This window comes from Salmo salar, chromosome 08 (assembly GCF_965601325.2).
Source record: "Salmo salar chromosome 08, fSalSal1, whole genome shotgun sequence".
NCBI lineage: Eukaryota > Metazoa > Chordata > Actinopteri > Salmoniformes > Salmonidae > Salmo > Salmo salar.
In genome coordinates, this window is record NC_138298.1 from 4,965,001 (window position 1) to 4,985,441 (window position 20,441).

At 40.6% G+C, this 20,441-nt stretch overlaps 34 non-coding genes across 34 annotated transcripts; all 34 read left to right on the top strand.

The window, feature by feature from the left end:
• Positions 1 to 227: 227 nt before the first annotated feature.
• Positions 228 to 346, top strand: LOC145884745 (5S ribosomal RNA). The gene has a single exon (XR_014396325.1). It is a non-coding gene; the product is annotated as a 5S ribosomal RNA (ribosomal RNA).
• Positions 347 to 485: 139 nt separating this feature from the next.
• LOC145884747 (5S ribosomal RNA) lies at positions 486 to 604 on the top strand. Its single transcript, XR_014396327.1, has one exon. It is a non-coding gene; the product is annotated as a 5S ribosomal RNA (ribosomal RNA).
• Positions 605 to 1,013: 409 nt separating this feature from the next.
• LOC145884935 (5S ribosomal RNA) lies at positions 1,014 to 1,132 on the top strand. The gene has a single exon (XR_014396515.1). It is a non-coding gene; the product is annotated as a 5S ribosomal RNA (ribosomal RNA).
• A 397-nt stretch (positions 1,133 to 1,529) lies between these two features.
• LOC145884890 (5S ribosomal RNA) lies at positions 1,530 to 1,648 on the top strand. The gene has a single exon (XR_014396470.1). It is a non-coding gene; the product is annotated as a 5S ribosomal RNA (ribosomal RNA).
• A 139-nt stretch (positions 1,649 to 1,787) lies between these two features.
• On the top strand, positions 1,788 to 1,906 carry LOC145884748 (5S ribosomal RNA). The gene has a single exon (XR_014396328.1). It is a non-coding gene; the product is annotated as a 5S ribosomal RNA (ribosomal RNA).
• A 6,526-nt stretch (positions 1,907 to 8,432) lies between these two features.
• LOC145884936 (5S ribosomal RNA) lies at positions 8,433 to 8,551 on the top strand. Its single transcript, XR_014396516.1, has one exon. It is a non-coding gene; the product is annotated as a 5S ribosomal RNA (ribosomal RNA).
• A 127-nt stretch (positions 8,552 to 8,678) lies between these two features.
• LOC145884749 (5S ribosomal RNA) lies at positions 8,679 to 8,797 on the top strand. Its single transcript, XR_014396329.1, has one exon. It is a non-coding gene; the product is annotated as a 5S ribosomal RNA (ribosomal RNA).
• Positions 8,798 to 9,206: 409 nt separating this feature from the next.
• On the top strand, positions 9,207 to 9,325 carry LOC145857025 (5S ribosomal RNA). The gene has a single exon (XR_014377916.1). It is a non-coding gene; the product is annotated as a 5S ribosomal RNA (ribosomal RNA).
• A 409-nt stretch (positions 9,326 to 9,734) lies between these two features.
• Positions 9,735 to 9,853, top strand: LOC123735491 (5S ribosomal RNA). Its single transcript, XR_006765573.2, has one exon. It is a non-coding gene; the product is annotated as a 5S ribosomal RNA (ribosomal RNA).
• Positions 9,854 to 9,992: 139 nt separating this feature from the next.
• Positions 9,993 to 10,111, top strand: LOC145857026 (5S ribosomal RNA). The gene has a single exon (XR_014377917.1). It is a non-coding gene; the product is annotated as a 5S ribosomal RNA (ribosomal RNA).
• A 409-nt stretch (positions 10,112 to 10,520) lies between these two features.
• LOC145884750 (5S ribosomal RNA) lies at positions 10,521 to 10,639 on the top strand. The gene has a single exon (XR_014396330.1). It is a non-coding gene; the product is annotated as a 5S ribosomal RNA (ribosomal RNA).
• A 409-nt stretch (positions 10,640 to 11,048) lies between these two features.
• Positions 11,049 to 11,167, top strand: LOC145884751 (5S ribosomal RNA). The gene has a single exon (XR_014396331.1). It is a non-coding gene; the product is annotated as a 5S ribosomal RNA (ribosomal RNA).
• Positions 11,168 to 11,306: 139 nt separating this feature from the next.
• Positions 11,307 to 11,425, top strand: LOC145884752 (5S ribosomal RNA). The gene has a single exon (XR_014396332.1). It is a non-coding gene; the product is annotated as a 5S ribosomal RNA (ribosomal RNA).
• Positions 11,426 to 11,834: 409 nt separating this feature from the next.
• Positions 11,835 to 11,953, top strand: LOC145857027 (5S ribosomal RNA). Its single transcript, XR_014377918.1, has one exon. It is a non-coding gene; the product is annotated as a 5S ribosomal RNA (ribosomal RNA).
• Positions 11,954 to 12,362: 409 nt separating this feature from the next.
• Positions 12,363 to 12,481, top strand: LOC145857028 (5S ribosomal RNA). The gene has a single exon (XR_014377919.1). It is a non-coding gene; the product is annotated as a 5S ribosomal RNA (ribosomal RNA).
• A 409-nt stretch (positions 12,482 to 12,890) lies between these two features.
• LOC145857030 (5S ribosomal RNA) lies at positions 12,891 to 13,009 on the top strand. Its single transcript, XR_014377921.1, has one exon. It is a non-coding gene; the product is annotated as a 5S ribosomal RNA (ribosomal RNA).
• Positions 13,010 to 13,417: 408 nt separating this feature from the next.
• On the top strand, positions 13,418 to 13,536 carry LOC145884753 (5S ribosomal RNA). Its single transcript, XR_014396333.1, has one exon. It is a non-coding gene; the product is annotated as a 5S ribosomal RNA (ribosomal RNA).
• A 139-nt stretch (positions 13,537 to 13,675) lies between these two features.
• Positions 13,676 to 13,794, top strand: LOC145884754 (5S ribosomal RNA). The gene has a single exon (XR_014396334.1). It is a non-coding gene; the product is annotated as a 5S ribosomal RNA (ribosomal RNA).
• Positions 13,795 to 14,203: 409 nt separating this feature from the next.
• On the top strand, positions 14,204 to 14,322 carry LOC145884755 (5S ribosomal RNA). Its single transcript, XR_014396335.1, has one exon. It is a non-coding gene; the product is annotated as a 5S ribosomal RNA (ribosomal RNA).
• A 409-nt stretch (positions 14,323 to 14,731) lies between these two features.
• On the top strand, positions 14,732 to 14,850 carry LOC145857031 (5S ribosomal RNA). The gene has a single exon (XR_014377922.1). It is a non-coding gene; the product is annotated as a 5S ribosomal RNA (ribosomal RNA).
• Positions 14,851 to 14,989: 139 nt separating this feature from the next.
• On the top strand, positions 14,990 to 15,108 carry LOC145885309 (5S ribosomal RNA). Its single transcript, XR_014396890.1, has one exon. It is a non-coding gene; the product is annotated as a 5S ribosomal RNA (ribosomal RNA).
• A 139-nt stretch (positions 15,109 to 15,247) lies between these two features.
• Positions 15,248 to 15,366, top strand: LOC145857032 (5S ribosomal RNA). Its single transcript, XR_014377923.1, has one exon. It is a non-coding gene; the product is annotated as a 5S ribosomal RNA (ribosomal RNA).
• A 409-nt stretch (positions 15,367 to 15,775) lies between these two features.
• On the top strand, positions 15,776 to 15,894 carry LOC145884757 (5S ribosomal RNA). The gene has a single exon (XR_014396337.1). It is a non-coding gene; the product is annotated as a 5S ribosomal RNA (ribosomal RNA).
• Positions 15,895 to 16,033: 139 nt separating this feature from the next.
• LOC145885534 (5S ribosomal RNA) lies at positions 16,034 to 16,152 on the top strand. The gene has a single exon (XR_014397117.1). It is a non-coding gene; the product is annotated as a 5S ribosomal RNA (ribosomal RNA).
• Positions 16,153 to 16,561: 409 nt separating this feature from the next.
• Positions 16,562 to 16,680, top strand: LOC145884758 (5S ribosomal RNA). Its single transcript, XR_014396338.1, has one exon. It is a non-coding gene; the product is annotated as a 5S ribosomal RNA (ribosomal RNA).
• Positions 16,681 to 17,089: 409 nt separating this feature from the next.
• LOC145884759 (5S ribosomal RNA) lies at positions 17,090 to 17,208 on the top strand. Its single transcript, XR_014396339.1, has one exon. It is a non-coding gene; the product is annotated as a 5S ribosomal RNA (ribosomal RNA).
• A 139-nt stretch (positions 17,209 to 17,347) lies between these two features.
• On the top strand, positions 17,348 to 17,466 carry LOC145857033 (5S ribosomal RNA). Its single transcript, XR_014377924.1, has one exon. It is a non-coding gene; the product is annotated as a 5S ribosomal RNA (ribosomal RNA).
• Positions 17,467 to 17,605: 139 nt separating this feature from the next.
• Positions 17,606 to 17,724, top strand: LOC145857034 (5S ribosomal RNA). The gene has a single exon (XR_014377925.1). It is a non-coding gene; the product is annotated as a 5S ribosomal RNA (ribosomal RNA).
• A 409-nt stretch (positions 17,725 to 18,133) lies between these two features.
• LOC145884760 (5S ribosomal RNA) lies at positions 18,134 to 18,252 on the top strand. Its single transcript, XR_014396340.1, has one exon. It is a non-coding gene; the product is annotated as a 5S ribosomal RNA (ribosomal RNA).
• A 139-nt stretch (positions 18,253 to 18,391) lies between these two features.
• LOC145884761 (5S ribosomal RNA) lies at positions 18,392 to 18,510 on the top strand. Its single transcript, XR_014396341.1, has one exon. It is a non-coding gene; the product is annotated as a 5S ribosomal RNA (ribosomal RNA).
• Positions 18,511 to 18,919: 409 nt separating this feature from the next.
• LOC145882159 (5S ribosomal RNA) lies at positions 18,920 to 19,038 on the top strand. Its single transcript, XR_014393726.1, has one exon. It is a non-coding gene; the product is annotated as a 5S ribosomal RNA (ribosomal RNA).
• A 409-nt stretch (positions 19,039 to 19,447) lies between these two features.
• Positions 19,448 to 19,566, top strand: LOC145857035 (5S ribosomal RNA). Its single transcript, XR_014377926.1, has one exon. It is a non-coding gene; the product is annotated as a 5S ribosomal RNA (ribosomal RNA).
• Positions 19,567 to 19,705: 139 nt separating this feature from the next.
• On the top strand, positions 19,706 to 19,824 carry LOC145857036 (5S ribosomal RNA). The gene has a single exon (XR_014377927.1). It is a non-coding gene; the product is annotated as a 5S ribosomal RNA (ribosomal RNA).
• A 409-nt stretch (positions 19,825 to 20,233) lies between these two features.
• Positions 20,234 to 20,352, top strand: LOC145884762 (5S ribosomal RNA). Its single transcript, XR_014396342.1, has one exon. It is a non-coding gene; the product is annotated as a 5S ribosomal RNA (ribosomal RNA).
• Positions 20,353 to 20,441: the final 89 nt, after the last annotated feature.

The following is a 20,441-nucleotide window of genomic DNA, read 5'->3' on the forward strand; positions in this document are numbered from 1 at the left end:
AGCTTGTGTGTGCTTTGTGCTCCTTTGCCCTGTTCAAATGATGAAAGGAAATAAAGTTTGTATTTTATCCAACTACCTGTGCTAAAAAGTGATGGGAACAGTGTTTGTAATTTCTTCTACTTTTTCAGTGACACAAAGTTCAAGCTGCTTATCTAATTGGTGAAAATGCAATGTCTGTTTATCACACTCACTTTGACTATATATGTTGTAGCAAGAGATTGTTTCTCGCTTACGGCCATACCAGCCTGGGTACGCCCGATCTCGTCTGATCTCGGAAGCTAAGCCGGGTCGGGCCTGGTTAGTACTTGGATGGGAGACCGCCTGGGAATACCAGGTGCTGTAAGCATTTTGTCCACGAGGGTGTGCTCTTGCACTATTTCATCAGCAACACTGCCTTGTATTAAGCATTTAATGATGAATTGACTAAATGTCTGTTTTATCAGACTCACTTTGACAATATATGTTGTAGCAAGAGATTGTTTCTCGCTTACGGCCATACCAGCCTGGGTACGCCCGATCTCGTCTGATCTCGGAAGCTAAGCCGGGTCGGGCCTGGTTAGTACTTGGATGGGAGACCGCCTGGGAATACCAGGTGCTGTAAGCATTTTGTCCACGAGGGTGTGCTCTTGCACTATTTCATCAGCAACACTGCCTTGTAGTGAGCATTTAATGATGAATTGACTAAATGCAGCTTCCTGCCTTTTTAATAGGATCAAATTTCCTTGTGTTTTCAATTAGCATCTGCCTTGTATTTATAAGACAAAGAAGAATATTGTTGCTGAATGCAGCTTGTGTGTGCTTTGTGCTCCTTTGCCCTGTTCAAATGATGAAAGGAAATAAAGTTTGTATTTTATCCAACTACCTGTGCTAAAAAGTGATGGGAACAGTGTTTGTAATTTCTTCTACTTTTTCAGTGACACAAAGTTCAAGCTGCTTATCTAATTGGTGAAAATGCAATGTCTGTTTATCACACTCACTTTGACTATATATGTTGTGGCAAGAGATTGTTTCTCGCTTACGGCCATACCAGCCTGGGTACGCCCGATCTCGTCTGATCTCGGAAGCTAAGCATGGTCGGGCCTGGTTAGTACTTGGATGGGAGACCGCCTGGGAATACCAGGTGCTGTAAGCATTTTCTCCTCTTGCACTATTTCATCAGCAACACTGCCTTGTAGTGAGCATTTAATGATGAATTGACTAAATGCAGCTTCCTGCCTTTTTAATAGGATCAAATTTCCTTGTGTTTTCAATTAGCATCTGCCTTGTATTTATAAGACAAACAAGAATATTGTTGCTGAATGCAGCTTGTGTGTGCTTTGTGCTCCTTTGCCCTGTTCAAATGATGAAAGGAAATAAAGTTTGTATTTTATCCAACTACCTGTGCTAAAAAGTGATGGGAACAGTGTTTGTAATTTCTTCTACTTTTTCAGTGACACAAAGTTCAAGCTGCTTATCTAATTGGTGAAAATGCAATGTCTGTTTATCACACTCACTTTGACTATATATGTTGTAGCAAGAGATTGTTTCTCGCTTACGGCCATACCAGCCTGGGTACTCCCGATCTCGTCTGATCTCGGAAGCTAAGCCGGGTCGGGCCTGGTTAGTACTTGGATGGGAGACCGCCTGGGAATACCAGGTGCTGTAAGCATTTTGTCCACGAGGGTGTGCTCTTGCACTATTTCATCAGCAACACTGCCTTGTATTAAGCATTTAATGATGAATTGACTAAATGTCTGTTTTATCAGACTCACTTTGACTATATATGTTGTAGCAAGAGATTGTTTCTCGCTTACGGCCATACCAGCCTGGGTACGCCCGATCTCGTCTGATCTCGGAAGCTAAGCCGGGTCGGGCCTGGTTAGTACTTGGATGGGAGACCGCCTGGGAATACCAGGTGCTGTAAGCATTTTGTCCACGAGGGTGTGCTCTTGCACTATTTCATCAGCAACACTGCCTTGTAGTGAGCATTTAATGATGAATTGACTAAATGCAGCTTCCTGCCTTTTTAATAGGATCAAATTTCCTTGTGTTTTCGATTAGCATCTGCCTTGTATTTATAAGACAAACAAGAATATTGTTGCTGAATGCAGCTTGTGTGTGCTTTGTGCTCCTTTGCCCTGTTCAAATGATGAAAGGAAATAAAGTTTGTATTTTATCCAACTACCTGTGCTAAAAAGTGATGGGAACAGTGTTTGTAATTTCTTCTACTTTTTCAGTGACACAAAGTTCAAGCTGCTTATCTAATTGGTGAAAATGCAATGTCTGTTTATCACACTCACTTTGACTATATATGTTGTAGCAAGAGACTGTTTCTCGCTTACGGCCATACCAGCCTGGGGGCGCTAATCCTTGATTGGGGAAGTGACGACAGGTGCGAGTAATTGAGCTGTGAGTGTTTGCTTGAGAGTGTTTGCTCGAGAGCTATTTTCGTTTCTTTTTTGGTTTTTGCAATATAATTTATTGTTTTTTTATTTGGATAGTTTTTAGTTTTGTTTAGTTTTCCCCCCCTGCAGTTTTGCTGCCTGGGGGAGGTTTTTTCGCTTTCATTTTTGATTTACAATGACGGACAACATGGCAACGACAAACGGAACGGACAAAGACAACGAAAATGCGCAACGGAAGGAAAACGAAAAAGGATGAATGAAATATGGCAAAGAATACACGGTGGCAATTGAGTTGGTGGGAGAAGAAAAGATGACGACGATGGAATTACTGCGAGCAATTAAGGAGATGTGTGGAGAGGTGGTGGGATGCCGAATGAAAGGCGAGAAGAAGTATGAAATTACGATGAAAAACGGAAAAGGTAAAGAACGGCTAATGGACGGTTTAAGGATAAAGGACACCAGGATTATGGCGAGAGATGTGAATGTAAATGAATTGGTGGTGTCTTTTATGAATCTCCCGGTATACATCGAAGACAAAGTTATACTGGACAAGCTGAGTAGCTGGGGAGTAACGGCCGTCTCGGAGATAAGGAGGAGAGTTTGGCCTGGAACGGAGGTGGTTGACGGAACACGGTTTTGTAAAGTTAAATTTACGGAAAAAGTAAAATCATTGCCATATTCCACAAAAATTGAGACGCTGGAAGGAGCTGAATACTTCAGGGTGATCCATGACAAGCAGGTCAGAGTTTGTCGATTGTGCATACAACCTGGGCACATAGTTAAAGATTGCCCTGAATTCAAGTGTTTCAAGTGCGGCAATCAAGGCCATTATGCGAGAGAGTGTGTCGGAGAGAAGGAAAGGAATGTTTGTGGAAGATGCAGAAAGAGATTGGCGGAGTGCAACTGTGGAGAAGTTATGACTGAAGAGGGGAGTCAAGTACTATTCGAGGAAGCAGTTGTATCATCGCAAGAAGGAGAAGAAGATGGAGGAGAGGACGTGGTGGAAGGTGGAGAGACGGAGGAAGGAAGAAGGGAGAAGAAAGAAGACCAGAAGATTAACGAAATTGGGAGCAGTATGGATTCGGAAATAAGAAGGTGGAGTTTTCAGGAGGAGAGGGGAAGTGGATTGGGGGGAAGCACGGGGGACTCACGGGTTTTGGGGGAAAGCACAGCACAAACAAGTACCTCGGGGGGTGAAGAAATGGAGAGGGTCTTAAGTTTAATGACAATAACAGAGACGGGTATGAACACGGGGAGCACAACGACTACTACACGTGAGACGGAGATGAACATTCCAGAAACGGCGGAGAACACGGGGAGCACAACGAACATTCCAGAATCTGCGATGAACACGGGGAGCACAACGAGCATTCCAGAATCGGCGATGAACACGGGGAGCACAACGGATGAGGGTGTAAAGAAGAAAAGTTGGCTGGATGAAATGGACTTGGAGGAGATATCGGACTCGGATGATGGGGAAAAATTTGAAAGAATGAGAGGAGGATACAGGAAGAGGAAAGCAGCGGAGGGGGGGGAGAGAAAGGGTGGAAGAGGAAAGAAACTGGATAAAAGGTAGAGGATAATGAAATTATATTTTATAATTTTATTATTTATTAGTATGGTAACAATAATGTCGATAAATGCGAATGGGTTGAGAACAATAGGAAAATTTAATAGAATAGTACACATAAAGAATTCTGATATTTTATGTATTCAAGAGACGCACTGGGATAATATGTGTGTTTTAGAAATTCAGAAAATATGGAGGGATTTTATTTATGTAAACAATGGTAGGGGGAATTCATGTGGGGTTGCAATTTTAATAAGGAAGGATGTAGTAGAAAATGTGAAGAAGATATATAATGATAATAATGGGAGGATTTTAATTTTAGATTTTGAATATATGAGTAGGGTTTTTAGGATTATAAATATTTATGCGCCGAATAATGAAATAGAGAGAAGGAATTTATTTTTAGAATAAGCGAAATGGTGCAAGGGAAACTGTATTTTAGTTGGGGATTTTAATGTAAAAATGGATAGACTAGATATGACAAGGGGAGCTATTTTTAGAAGTGACGTATCTAGGGGGGTTTTAAGGAAGATGATGGTTGAAAACAATTTAATTGATATATGGAGGGAGGAGAATCCGAATAAGAGAGAATTTTCTAGAAGGCAGGTGGTTTTAGGGGAATTGAAACAGACACGGATAGATTTGGTTTTAGTAAATGAAGGGTTAAGGAATTTTATGAAGGATATTAAATATATTTTTACAACTTTTAGTGATCATGCTGGGTTAACATTTTCGGTGGGGTTAGATAAGGAAAGGAAAGGGGGGGGAATATGGTGTATGAATGCAGGGTATCTAGGTGATGAGGAATACGGGAAACAACTTAAATCTTTGATAGAACATGAAATGGAGGATAAGCAAAAAGGGAATGATAAGTGCAAGTGGTGGGAAAATGTTAAAGAAAAAATAAAAGTTTTTAGTATTAGATATGCAAGGAAGCAGAGGAGTAGGATGACAAGAGCAGAAAATTATTTAAGAACAAAATTGAATGAAGAAATGAAGAAATGTGATAGTGATCCTGATTATACTATTGAAAAGTTTTTAGATTTAAAAGAAAAATTGAGCAAATGTGAAATAGATAAGTGTAAGGGTGCAATTATAAGAAGTAGGGCAAAATATGTTTTAGAAGGGGAGAAATGTACGTCGTTTTTTCTTGGTTTAGAGAAAACTAAACAGATGAAATCATATATTAGTGAGATTGAAAATGTAAAGGGTGAAGTGGTAATTGATTATGTGGAGATATTAGAAACGGTACAGAATTTTTATAAGGATTTATTTAAGAAAGGGGAGGTGGATGAGGGGTGTGTAAAAGAGATTTTAAGTAGTGTGGATGTGCAAATTGGTGTTGAGGATAAGCAAATGTGTGATAGGGAGATAACAATGGATGAAGTGAAAGATGCAATTAAGGGTTTACAAATAAATAAAAGTCCTGGAGTGGATGGACTAATTGCAGAGTTTTATAAAATGTATGAAAGTATTTTAGCACCTATTTTATTAGAAGTATATCAATATATGGAAGACAATAATACTGTTTCAGATTCCATGTTGACAGGGCTGATATCGATTTTATATAAAAATAAGGGGAGTAAATTGAAATTAGAAAATTATAGGCCAATTAGTTTATTAAACTCAGATTATAAGATTTTAGCTAAGATACTGGCAAATAGGATGAAGATGGTTTTAAATGATATTATAGCACCTACACAAAATTATAGTGTGCCTGGAAGAGATATAGCAGATACCATAACTACACTTAGAGATGTGATAAATAAAATGAATAGCGATAAGATGGGGGGAATTGTTTTAAGTATAGATTTTAATAAAGCTTTTGACAGGGTGGAACATGATTTTATGTTTAGGGTACTGGAAAAGTATGGGTTTGGAAATGGAATTATAAGATGGATAAAATTATTATATAGAAAGGCTAAAAGTAGGGTTAAATGTAATGGGATTTTAACAGATTCTTTTATTCTTGAGAGATCAGTGAGACAGGGGTGCCCTTTATCAGCTTTATTGTTTGTTTTATCGGTAGAACCCTTAGCGGCATACCTTAAAAAAGATCATTTTATAAATTGTGTAGAGACTCCGCAAGGAGGTTTTAGTTTAATTCATCAATATGCAGACGATACCACAATTACAGTCAGAGATGAGGGAAGTGTTAAAAGGGTGATGGAGTGTTTTAAAGTATATGAGAAAGCCTCAGGAGCTAAAGTGAATATGGAGAAGTCAGTAATAATGTATGTTGGGAAGAATAATGAGGGGACTTTTCCTTTTAAGGTGGTAAATGATTATTTTAAGGTGTTAGGTGTGTTTTTAGGGGTGAAGGAACAAGAAGCTAGGGATCTGACATGGAGTGGGGTTATAAACAAAGTTAGGAAGGTAGTAAATATGTGGAGGGGGAGGGCTTTGAAATTAAAAGGGAAAGTAATTGTTGTAAATTCCTTGCTGATGTCAATTTTTATTCATGTCATGAACGTTTTAGATGTACCAGAATGGGTTTTATCTGAAATGAATATGATTTTAGTTGATTTTTTATGGGATGGGAAAGGAGCGAAAATTTCTTTTAAAACATTGATTGCAGGTTATGAGGAGGGGGGTTTGAAGTTGGTGGATTTAAATGTAAGGAAAAAAGCAATTAGAGTTAAAATGGTATGGAAATATTTATATGGTGAACTAGATTATGGATGGAAAAGATTTTTTAAGGAGTATTTGCAGGAGGTTGGGAGGATGGGGGACAATGGTTTATTGATGTGCATGAAAAAAGAAATGTTAAGTAATATACCATTGTTTTATAGAGAAGTGTTTGAAGCTTGGGGGGAGTTTTTACCAAATATTTATTATGAGTGTACCATTTTAGACAATATTTTAAATCAGCCAATTTTCTTAAATCCCAAGATACAATATAATAATAAGATGTTGTTTTGTAAATATTTTATGAGGGCTGGGATGAGACAGATTGGGGATATTTTATACGAGGTCATTCCAGGGTTCCTTACTGTACAAGCGATTTATGATAATGTTTGTGAAGTGGAAGATGAAATAAGCAAAACTACAGTAGATAATATGTATAAGAGAATTTTAGGGTGTATTCCTGAAGAATGGGTGCTTTTAATAAATACAGAGGTGGTTGAGAGAGCTAAGGGTTTACCGGTTTTATATTATGAAAGTAATGGGGAGAAACATGTTTTATCAGGTTTGAAAGTTAAAAAGATTTATGAAAAATGTATTTTAAGAGAGATAAAAGCTCCTGCTTCAGAAAAAGTGTGGTCTAGGGTATTTGTAAATATAGATGTAAAATCAATATGGAAGAATGTCAATGTCAAATATAATTCTATAGAATGTGAAGATAATGATTTTAAATTGAAACATAATAGGATTTTTACGAACGTGGTTTTACATCAAATAAATAGAGACATTAAAAGAGAATGTGATATTTGTGGTACGGAGGTGGAAAATTTTATGCACTTTTTTATTGAATGTAGTAGATTACAAGGGTTTCATGAGTTTATAAAGGGGCTTTTAGAACAACATTGGGGAGAAGATATTGTAAATGGGATTGAGTGGAGGAGGTTGTTTCTATTTGGTATAAATGGAAAAAGCAAAGTTTTTAATATTAATTTGATGAATTTTGTTCTTAGCCATGCTAGATACGCTGTAAGACAAAGAAGGAATTTAGGACATTATGAAGGGAAAATTGTGAGTGTGGAGGTTTTATTTAAAAGTATTTTAGAGAAAGATATTGAACTAATATATAAATATGGAGGATGTAATTTTGAAAAACTGTTTGTGTGGGGGAGCACTTTTATCGAAATTGATCAAAATGGAAAACTTGCTTTTAATTATTAATTGGTTTTATTTTCTTTTCTTTTTTGATTTTGTAAAAGGATGAATTGTTCATCCTTTTTTTATTATTATTGTTTGAATATTGTAAATATTATGTGTTTTTTCATAATAAAAGATAAAAAAAAAAAAAAGGTACGCCCGATCTCGTCTGATCTCGGAAGCTAAGCAGGGTCGGGCCTGGTTAGTACTTGGATGGGAGACCGCCTGGGAATACCAGGTGCTGTAAGCATTTTGTCCACGAGGGTGTGCTCTTGCACTATTTCATCAGCAACACTGCCTTGTAGTGAGCATTTAATGATGAATTGACTAAATGCAGCTTCCTGCCTTTTTAATAGGATCAAATTTCCTTGTGTTTTCGATTAGCATCTGCCTTGTATTTATAAGACAAACAAGAATATTGTTGCTGAATGCAGCTTGTGTGTGCTTTGTGCTCCTTTGCCCTGTTCAAATGATGAAAGGAAATAAAGTTTGTATTTTATCCAACTACCTGTGCTAAAAAGTGATGGGAACAGTGTTTGTAATTTCTTCTACTTTTTCAGTGACACAAAGTTCAAGCTGCTTATCTAATTGGTGAAAATGCAATGTCTGTTTATCACACTCACTTTGACTATATATGTTGTGGCAAGAGATTGTTTCTCGCTTACGGCCATACCAGCCTGGGTACGCCCGATCTCGTCTGATCTCGGAAGCTAAGCATGGTCGGGCCTGGTTAGTACTTGGATGGGAGACCGCCTGGGAATACCAGGTGCTGTAAGCATTTTCTCCTCTTGCACTATTTCATCAGCAACACTGCCTTGTAGTGAGCATTTAATGATGAATTGACTAAATGTCTGTTTTATCAGACACACTTTGACTATATATGTTGTAGCAAGAGATTGTTTCTCGCTTACGGCCATACCAGCCTGGGTACGCCCGATCTCGTCTGATCTCGGAAGCTAAGCCGGGTCGGGCCTGGTTAGTACTTGGATGGGAGACCGCCTGGGAATACCAGGTGCTGTAAGCATTTTGTCCACGAGGGTGTGCTCTTGCACTATTTCATCAGCAACACTGCCTTGTAGTGAGCATTTAATGATGAATTGACTAAATGCAGCTTCCTGCCTTTTTAATAGGATCAAATTTCCTTGTGTTTTCGATTAGCATCTGCCTTGTATTTATAAGACAAACAAGAATATTGTTGCTGAATGCAGCTTGTGTGTGCTTTGTGCTCCTTTGCCCTGTTCAAATGATGAAAGGAAATAAAGTTTGTATTTTATCCAACTACCTGTGCTAAAAAGTGATGGGAACAGTGTTTGTAATTTCTTCTACTTTTTCAGTGACACAAAGTTCAAGCTGCTTATCTAATTGGTGAAAATGCAATGTCTGTTTATCACACTCACTTTGACTATATATGTTGTAGCAAGAGACTGTTTCTCGCTTACGGCCATACCAGCCTGGGTACGCCCGATCTCGTCTGATCTCGGAAGCTAAGCAGGGTCGGGCCTGGTTAGTACTTGGATGGGAGACCGCCTGGGAATACCAGGTGCTGTAAGCATTTTGTCCACGAGGGTGTGCTCTTGCACTATTTCATCAGCAACACTGCCTTGTAGTGAGCATTTAATGATGAATTGACTAAATGCAGCTTCCTGCCTTTTTAATAGGATCAAATTTTCTTGTGTTTTCAATTAGAATCTGCCTTGTATTTATAAGACAAACAAGAATATTGTTGCTGAATGCAGCTTGTGTGTGCTTTGTGCTCCTTTGCCCTGTTCAAATGATGAAAGGAAATAAAGTTTGTATTTTATCCAACTACCTGTGCTAAAAAGTGATGGGAACAGTGTTTGTAATTTCTTCTACTTTTTCAGTGACACAAAGTTCAAGCTGCTTATCTAATTGGTGAAAATGCAATGTCTGTTTATCACACTCACTTTGACTATATATGTTGTAGCAAGAGATTGTTTCTCGCTTACGGCCATACCAGCCTGGGTACGCCCGATCTCGTCTGATCTCGGAAGCTAAGCCGGGTCGGGCCTGGTTAGTACTTGGATGGGAGACCGCCTGGGAATACCAGGTGCTGTAAGCATTTTGTCCACGAGGGTGTGCTCTTGCACTATTTCATCAGCAACACTGCCTTGTATTAAGCATTTAATGATGAATTGACTAAATGTCTGTTTTATCAGACTCACTTTGACTATATATGTTGTAGCAAGAGATTGTTTCTCGCTTACGGCCATACCAGCCTGGGTACGCCCGATCTCGTCTGATCTCGGAAGCTAAGCAGGGTCGGGCCTGGTTAGTACTTGGATGGGAGACCGCCTGGGAATACCAGGTGCTGTAAGCATTTTGTCCACGAGGGTGTGCTCTTGCACTATTTCATCAGCAACACTGCCTTGTAGTGAGCATTTAATGATGAATTGACTAAATGCAGCTTCCTGCCTTTTTAATAGGATCAAATTTTCTTGTGTTTTCAATTAGAATCTGCCTTGTATTTATAAGACAAACAAGAATATTGTTGCTGAATGCAGCTTGTGTGTGCTTTGTGCTCCTTTGCCCTGTTCAAATGATGAAAGGAAATAAAGTTTGTATTTTATCCAACTACCTGTGCTAAAAAGTGATGGGAACAGTGTTTGTAATTTCTTCTACTTTTTCAGTGACACAAAGTTCAAGCTGCTTATCTAATTGGTGAAAATGCAATGTCTGTTTATCACACTCACTTTGACTATATATGTTGTAGCAAGAGATTGTTTCTCGCTTACGGCCATACCAGCCTGGGTACGCCCGATCTCGTCTGATCTCGGAAGCTAAGCCGGGTCGGGCCTGGTTAGTACTTGGATGGGAGACCGCCTGGGAATACCAGGTGCTGTAAGCATTTTGTCCACGAGGGTGTGCTCTTGCACTATTTCGTCAGCAACACTGCCTTGTAGTGAGCATTTAATGATGAATTGACTAAATGCAGCTTCCTGCCTTTTTAATAGGATCAAATTTTCTTGTGTTTTCAATTAGCATCTGCCTTGTATTTATAAGACAAACAAGAATATTGTTGCTGAATGCAGCTTGTGTGTGCTTTGTGCTCCTTTGCCCTGTTCAAATGATGAAAGGAAATAAAGTTTGTATTTTATCCAACTACCTGTGCTAAAAAGTGATGGGAACAGTGTTTGTAATTTCTTCAACTTTTTCAGTGACACAAAGTTCAAGCTGCTTATCTAATTGGTGAAAATGCAATGTCTGTTTATCACACTCACTTTGACTATATATGTTGTAGCAAGAGATTGTTTCTCGCTTACGGCCATACCAGCCTGGGTACGCCCGATCTCGTCTGATCTCGGAAGCTAAGCCGGGTCGGGCCTGGTTAGTACTTGGATGGGAGACCGCCTGGGAATACCAGGTGCTGTAAGCATTTTGTCCACGAGGGTGTGCTCTTGCACTATTTCATCAGCAACACTGCCTTGTATTAAGCATTTAATGATGAATTGACTAAATGTCTGTTTTATCAGACTCACTTTGACTATATATGTTGTAGCAAGAGATTGTTTCTCGCTTACGGCCATACCAGCCTGGGTACGCCCGATCTCGTCTGATCTCGGAAGCTAAGCCGGGTCGGGCCTGGTTAGTACTTGGATGGGAGACCGCCTGGGAATACCAGGTGCTGTAAGCATTTTGTCCACGAGGGTGTGCTCTTGCACTATTTCATCAGCAACACTGCCTTGTAGTGAGCATTTAATGATGAATTGACTAAATGCAGCTTCCTGCCTTTTTAATAGGATCAAATTTCCTTGTGTTTTCGATTAGCATCTGCCTTGTATTTATAAGACAAACAAGAATATTGTTGCTGAATGCAGCTTGTGTGTGCTTTGTGCTCCTTTGCCCTGTTCAAATGATGAAAGGAAATAAAGTTTGTATTTTATCCAACTACCTGTGCTAAAAAGTGATGGGAACAGTGTTTGTAATTTCTTCTACTTTTTCAGTGACACAAAGTTCAAGCTGCTTATCTAATTGGTGAAAATGCAATGTCTGTTTATCACACTCACTTTGACTATATATGTTGTAGCAAGAGACTGTTTCTCGCTTACGGCCATACCAGCCTGGGTACGCCCGATCTCGTCTGATCTCGGAAGCTAAGCAGGGTCGGGCCTGGTTAGTACTTGGATGGGAGACCGCCTGGGAATACCAGGTGCTGTAAGCATTTTGTCCACGAGGGTGTGCTCTTGCACTATTTCATCAGCAACACTGCCTTGTAGTGAGCATTTAATGATGAATTGACTAAATGCAGCTTCCTGCCTTTTTAATAGGATCAAATTTCCTTGTGTTTTCGATTAGCATCTGCCTTGTATTTATAAGACAAACAAGAATATTGTTGCTGAATGCAGCTTGTGTGTGCTTTGTGCTCCTTTGCCCTGTTCAAATGATGAAAGGAAATAAAGTTTGTATTTTATCCAACTACCTGTGCTAAAAAGTGATGGGAACAGTGTTTGTAATTTCTTCTACTTTTTCAGTGACACAAAGTTCAAGCTGCTTATCTAATTGGTGAAAATGCAATGTCTGTTTATCACACTCACTTTGACTATATATGTTGTAGCAAGAGACTGTTTCTCGCTTACGGCCATACCAGCCTGGGTACGCCCGATCTCGTCTGATCTCGGAAGCTAAGCAGGGTCGGGCCTGGTTAGTACTTGGATGGGAGACCGCCTGGGAATACCAGGTGCTGTAAGCATTTTGTCCACGAGGGTGTGCTCTTGCACTATTTCATCAGCAACACTGCCTTGTAGTGAGCATTTAATGATGAATTGACTAAATGCAGCTTCCTGCCTTTTTAATAGGATCAAATTTTCTTGTGTTTTCAATTAGCATCTGCCTTGTATTTATACGACAAACAAGAATATTGTTGCTGAATGCAGCTTGTGTGTGCTTTGTGCTCCTTTGCCCTGTTCAAATGATGAAAGGAAATAAAGTTTGTATTTTATCCAACTACCTGTGCTAAAAAGTGATGGGAACAGTGTTTGTAATTTCTTCTACTTTTTCAGTGACACAAAGTTCAAGCTGCTTATCTAATTGGTGAAAATGCAATGTCTGTTTATCACACTCACTTTGACTATATATGTTGTAGCAAGAGACTGTTTCTCGCTTACGGCCATACCAGCCTGGGTACGCCCGATCTCGTCTGATCTCGGAAGCTAAGCAGGGTCGGGCCTGGTTAGTACTTGGATGGGAGACCGCCTGGGAATACCAGGTGCTGTAAGCATTTTGTCCACGAGGGTGTGCTCTTGCACTATTTCATAAGCAACACTGCTTGTAGTGAGCATTTAATGATGAATTGACTAAATGCAGCTTCCTGCCTTTTTAATAGGATCAAATTTTCTTGTGTTTTCAATTAGCATCTGCCTTGTATTTATAAGACAAACAAGAATATTGTTGCTGAATGCAGCTTGTGTGTGCTTTGTGCTCCTTTGCCCTGTTCAAATGATGAAAGGAAATAAAGTTTGTATTTTATCCAACTACCTGTGCTAAAAAGTGATGGGAACAGTGTTTGTAATTTCTTCTACTTTTTCAGTGACACAAAGTTCAAGCTGCTTATCTAATTGGTGAAAATGCAATGTCTGTTTATCACACTCACTTTGACTATATATGTTGTAGCAAGAGATTGTTTCTCGCTTACGGCCATACCAGCCTGGGTACGCCCGATCTCGTCTGATCTCGGAAGCTAAGCCGGGTCGGGCCTGGTTAGTACTTGGATGGGAGACCGCCTGGGAATACCAGGTGCTGTAAGCATTTTGTCCACGAGGGTGTGCTCTTGCACTATTTCATCAGCAACACTGCCTTGTATTAAGCATTTAATGATGAATTGACTAAATGTCTGTTTTATCAGACTCACTTTGACTATATATGTTGTAGCAAGAGATTGTTTCTCGCTTACGGCCATACCAGCCTGGGTACGCCCGATCTCGTCTGATCTCGGAAGCTAAGCCGGGTCGGGCCTGGTTAGTACTTGGATGGGAGACCGCCTGGGAATACCAGGTGCTGTAAGCATTTTGTCCACGAGGGTGTGCTCTTGCACTATTTCATCAGCAACACTGCCTTGTAGTGAGCATTTAATGATGAATTGACTAAATGCAGCTTCCTGCCTTTTTAATAGGATCAAATTTCCTTGTGTTTTCGATTAGCATCTGCCTTGTATTTATAAGACAAACAAGAATATTGTTGCTGAATGCAGCTTGTGTGTGCTTTGTGCTCCTTTGCCCTGTTCAAATGATGAAAGGAAATAAAGTTTGTATTTTATCCAACTACCTGTGCTAAAAAGTGATGGGAACAGTGTTTGTAATTTCTTCTACTTTTTCAGTGACACAAAGTTCAAGCTGCTTATCTAATTGGTGAAAATGCAATGTCTGTTTATCACACTCACTTTGACTATATATGTTGTAGCAAGAGATTGTTTCTCGCTTACGGCCATACCAGCCTGGGTACGCCCGATCTCGTCTGATCTCGGAAGCTAAGCCGGGTCGGGCCTGGTTAGTACTTGGATGGGAGACCGCCTGGGAATACCAGGTGCTGTAAGCATTTTGTCCACGAGGGTGTGCTCTTGCACTATTTCATCAGCAACACTGCCTTGTAGTGAGCATTTAATGATGAATTGACTAAATGCAGCTTCCTGCCTTTTTAATAGGATCAAATTTCCTTGTGTTTTCGATTAGCATCTGCCTTGTATTTATAAGACAAACAAGAATATTGTTGCTGAATGCAGCTTGTGTGTGCTTTGTGCTCCTTTGCCCTGTTCAAATGATGAAAGGAAATAAAGTTTGTATTTTATCCAACTACCTGTGCTAAAAAGTGATGGGAACAGTGTTTGTAATTTCTTCTACTTTTTCAGTGACACAAAGTTCAAGCTGCTTATCTAATTGGTGAAAATGCAATGTCTGTTTATCACACTCACTTTGACTATATATGTTGTAGCAAGAGACTGTTTCTCGCTTACGGCCATACCAGCCTGGGTACGCCCGATCTCGTCTGATCTCGGAAGCTAAGCAGGGTCGGGCCTGGTTAGTACTTGGATGGGAGACCGCCTGGGAATACCAGGTGCTGTAAGCATTTTGTCCACGAGGGTGTGCTCTTGCAATATTTCATCAGCAACACTGCCTTGTATTAAGCATTTAATGATGAATTGACTAAATGTCTGTTTTATCAGACTCACTTTGACTATATATGTTGTAGCAAGAGATTGTTTCTCGCTTACGTCCATACCAGCCTGGGTACGCCCGATCTCGTCTGATCTCGGAAGCTAAGCAGGGTCGGGCCTGGTTAGTACTTGGATGGGAGACCGCCTGGGAATACCAGGTGCTGTAAGCATTTTGTCCACGAGGGTGTGCTCTTGCACTATTTCATCAGCAACACTGCCTTGTATTAAGCATTTAATGATGAATTGACTAAATGTCTGTTTTATCAGTCTCACTTTGACTATATATGTTGTAGCAAGAGACTGTTTCGCGCTTACGGCCATACCAGCCTGGGTACGCCCGATCTCGTCTGATCTCGGAAGCTAAGCAGGGTCGGGCCTGGTTAGTACTTGGATGGGAGACCGCCTGGGAATACCAGGTGCTGTAAGCATTTTGTCCACGAGGGTGTGCTCTTGCACTATTTCATCAGCAACACTGCCTTGTAGTGAGCATTTAATGATGAATTGACTAAATGCAGCTTCCTGCCTTTTTAATAGGATCAAATTTCCTTGTGTTTTCAATTAGCATCTGCCTTGTATTTATAAGACAAACAAGAATATTGTTGCTGAATGCAGCTTGTGTGTGCTTTGTGCTCCTTTGCCCTGTTCAAATGATGAAAGGAAATAAAGTTTGTATTTTATCCAACTACCTGTGCTAAAAAGTGATGGGAACAGTGTTTGTAATTTCTTCTACTTTTTCAGTGACACAAAGTTCAAGCTGCTTATCTAATTGGTGAAAATGCAATGACTGTTTATCACACTCACTTTGACTATATATGTTGTAGCAAGAGATTGTTTCTCGCTTACGGCCATACCAGCCTGGGTACGCCCGATCTCGTCTGATCTCGGAAGCTAAGCCGGGTCGGGCCTGGTTAGTACTTGGATGGGAGACCGCCTGGGAATACCAGGTGCTGTAAGCATTTTGTCCACGAGGGTGTGCTCTTGCACTATTTCATCAGCAACACTGCCTTGTATTAAGCATTTAATGATGAATTGACTAAATGTCTGTTTTATCAGACTCACTTTGACTATATATGTTGTAGCAAGAGACTGTTTCGCGCTTACGGCCATACCAGCCTGGGTACTCCCGATCTCGTCTGATCTCAGAAGCTAAGCAGGGTCGGGCCTGGTTAGTACTTGGATGGGAGACCGCCTGGGAATACCAGGTGCTGTAAGCATTTTGTCCACGAGGGTGTGCTCTTGCACTATTTCATCAGCAACACTGCCTTGTAGTGAGCATTTAATGATGAATTGACTAAATGCAGCTTCCTGCCTTTTTAATAGGATCAAATTTTCTTGTGTTTTCAATTAGCATCTGCCTTGTATTTATAAGACAAACAAGAATATTGTTGCTGAATGCAGCTTGTGTGTGCTTTGTGCTCCTTTGCCCTGTTCAAATAATGAAAGGAAATAAAGTTTGTATTTTATCCAACTACCTGTGCTAAAAAGTGATGGGAACAGTTTTTGTAATTTCTTCTACTTTTTCAGTGACACAAAGTTCAAGCTGCTTATCTAATTGGTGAAAATGCAATGTCTGTTTATCACACTCACTTTGACTATATATGTTGTAGCAAGAGATTGTTTCTCGCTTACGGCCATACCAGCCTGGGTACGCCCGATCTCGTCTGATCTCGGAAGCTAAGCCGGGTCGGGCCTGGTTAGTACTTGGATGGGAGACCGCCTGGGAATACCAGGTGCTGTAAGCATTTTGTCCACGAGGGTGTGCTCTTGCACTATTTCATCAGCAACACTGCCTTGTAGTGAGCATTTAATGATGAATTGACTAAATGCAGCTTCCTGCCTTTTTAATAGGATCAAATTTCCTTGTGTTTTCGATTAGCATCTGCCTTGTATTTATAAGACAAACAAGAATATTGTTGCTGAATGCAGCTTGTGTGTGCTTTGTGCTCCTTTGCCCTGTTCAAATGATGAAAGGAAATAAAGTTTGTATTTTATCCAACTACCTGTGCTAAAAAGTGATGGGAACAGTGTTTGTAATTTCTTCTACTTTTTCAGTGACACAAAGTTCAAGCTGCTTATCTAATTGGTGAAAATGCAATGTCTGTTTATCACACTCACTTTGACTATATATGTTGTAGCAAGAGATTGTTTCTCGCTTACGGCCATACCAGCCTGGGTACGCCCGATCTCGTCTGATCTCGGAAGCTAAGCCGGGTCGGGCCTGGTTAGTACTTGGATGGGAGACCGCCTGGGAATACCAGGTGCTGTAAGCATTTTGTCCACGAGGGTGTGCTCTTGCACTATTTCATCAGCAACACTGCCTTGTATTAAGCATTTAATGATGAATTGACTAAATGTCTGTTTTATCAGACTCACTTTGACTATATATGTTGTAGCAAGAGATTGTTTCTCGCTTACGGCCATACCAGCCTGGGTACGCCCGATCTCGTCTGATCTCGGAAGCTAAGCAGGGTCGGGCCTGGTTAGTACTTGGATGGGAGACCGCCTGGGAATACCAGGTGCTGTAAGCATTTTGTCCACGAGGGTGTGCTCTTGCACTATTTCATCAGCAACACTGCCTTGTATTAAGCATTTAATGATGAATTGACTAAATGTCTGTTTTATCAGACTCACTTTGACTATATATGTTGTAGCAAGAGACTGTTTCTCGCTTACGGCCATACCAGCCTGGGTACGCCCGATCTCGTCTGATCTCGGAAGCTAAGCAGGGTCGGGCCTGGTTAGTACTTGGATGGGAGACCGCCTGGGAATACCAGGTGCTGTAAGCATTTTGTCCACGAGGGTGTGCTCTTGCACTATTTCATCAGCAACACTGCCTTGTAGTGAGCATTTAATGATGAATTGACTAAATGCAGCTTCCTGCCTTTTTAATAGGATCAAATTTCCTTGTGTTTTCAATTAGCATCTGCCTTGTATTTATAAGACAAACAAGAATATTGTTGCTGAATGCAGCTTGTGTGTGCTTTGTGCTCCTTTGCCCTGTTCAAATGATGAAAGGAAATAAAGTTTGTATTTTATCCAACTACCTGTGCTAAAAAGTGATGGGAACAGTGTTTGTAATTTCTTCTACTTTTTCAGTGACACAAACTTCAAGCTGCTTATCTAATTGGTGAAAATGCAATGTCTGTTTATCACACTCACTTTGACTATATATGTTGTAGCAAGAGATTGTTTCTCGCTTACGGCCATACCAGCCTGGGTACGCCCGATCTCGTCTGATCTCGGAAGCTAAGCCGGGTCGGGCCTGGTTAGTACTTGGATGGGAGACCGCCTGGGAATACCAGGTGCTGTAAGCATTTTGTCCACGAGGGTGTGCTCTTGCACTATTTCATCAGCAACACTGCCTTGTATTAAGCATTTAATGATGAATTGACTAAATGTCTGTTTTATCAGACTCACTTTGACTATATATGTTGTAGCAAGAGATTGTTTCTCGCTTACGGCCATACCAGCCTGGGTACGCCCGATCTCGTCTGATCTCGGAAGCTAAGCCGGGTCGGGCCTGGTTAGTACTTGGATGGGAGACCGCCTGGGAATACCAGGTGCTGTAAGCATTCTGTCCACGAGGGTGTGCTCTTGCACTATTTCATCAGCAACACTGCCTTGTAGTGAGCATTTAATGATGAATTGACTAAATGCAGCTTCCTGCATTTTTAATAGGATCAAATTTCCTTGTGTTTTCGATTAGCATCTGCCTTGTATTTATAAGACAAACAAGAATATTGTTGCTGAATGCAGCTTGTGTGTGCTTTGTGCTCCTTTGCCCTGTTCAAATGATGAAAGGAAATAAAGTTTCTATTTTATCCAACTACCTGTGCTAAAAAGTGATGGGAACAGTGTTTGTAATTTCTTCTACTTTTTCAGTGACACGAAGTTCAAGCTGCTTATCTAATTGGTGAAAATGCAATGTCTGTTTATCACACTCACTTTGACTATATATGTTGTAGCAAGAGACTGTTTCTCGCTTACGGCCATACCAGCCTGGGTTCGCCCGATCTCGTCTGATCTCGGAAGCTAAGCAGGGTCGGGCCTGGTTAGTACTTGGATGGGAGACCGCCTGGGAATACCAGGTGCTGTAAGCATTTTGTCCACGAGGGTGTGCTCTTGCACTATTTCATCAGCAACACTGCCTTGTAGTGAGCATTTAATGATGAATTGACTAAATGCAGCTTCCTGCCTTTTTAATAGGATCAAATTTCCTTGTGTTTTCAATTAGCATCTGCCTTGTATTTATAAGACAAACAAGAATATTGTTGCTGAATGCAGCTTGTGTGTGCTTTGTGCTCCTTTGCCCTGTTCAAATGATGAAAGGAAATAAAGTTTGTATTTTATCCAACTACCTGTGCTAAAAAGTGATGGGAACAGTGTTTGTAATTTCTTCTACTTTTTCAGTGACACAAAGTTCAAGCTGCTTATCTAATTGGTGAAAATGCAATGTCTGTTTATCACACTCACTTTGACTATATATGTTGTAGCAAGAGATTGTTTCTCGCTTACGGCCATACCAGCCTGGGTACGCCCGATCTCGTCTGATCTCGGAAGCTAAGCAGGGTCGGGCCTGGTTAGTACTTGGATGGGAGACCGCCTGGGAATACCAGGTGCTGTAAGCATTTTGTCCACGAGGGTGTGCTCTTGCACTATTTCATCAGCAACACTGCCTTGTATTAAGCATTTAATGATGAATTGACTAAATGTCTGTTTTATCAGACTCACTTTGACTATATATGTTGTAGCAAGAGACTGTTTCTCGCTTACGGCCATACCAGCCTGGGTACGCCCGATCTCGTCTGATCTCGGAAGCTAAGCAGGGTCGGGCCTGGTTAGTACTTGGATGGGAGACCGCCTGGGAATACCAGGTGCTGTAAGCATTTTGTCCACGAGGGTGTGCTCTTGCACTATTTCATCAGCAACACTGCCTTGTAGTGAGCATTTAATGATGAATTGACTAAATGCAGCTTCCTGCCTTTTTAATAGGATCAAATTTCCTTGTGTTTTCAATTAGCATCTGCCTTGTATTTATAAGACAAACAAGAATATTGTTGCTGAATGCAGCTTGTGTGTGCTTTGTGCTCCTTTGCCCTGTTCAAATGATGAAAGGAAATAAAGTTTGTATTTTATCCAACTACCTGTGCTAAAAAGTGATGGGAACAGTGTTTGTAATTTCTTCTACTTTTTCAGTGACACAAAGTTCAAGCTGCTTATCTAATTGGTGAAAATGCAATGTCTGTTTATCACACTCACTTTGACTATATATGTTGTAGCAAGAGATTGTTTCTCGCTTACGGCCATACCAGCCTGGGTACGCCCGATCTCGTCTGATCTCGGAAGCTAAGCCGGGTCGGGCCTGGTTAGTACTTGGATGGGAGACCGCCTGGGAATACCAGGTGCTGTAAGCATTTTGTCCACGAGGGTGTGCTCTTGCACTATTTCATCAGCAACACTGCCTTGTATTAAGCATTTAATGATGAATTGACTAAATGTCTGT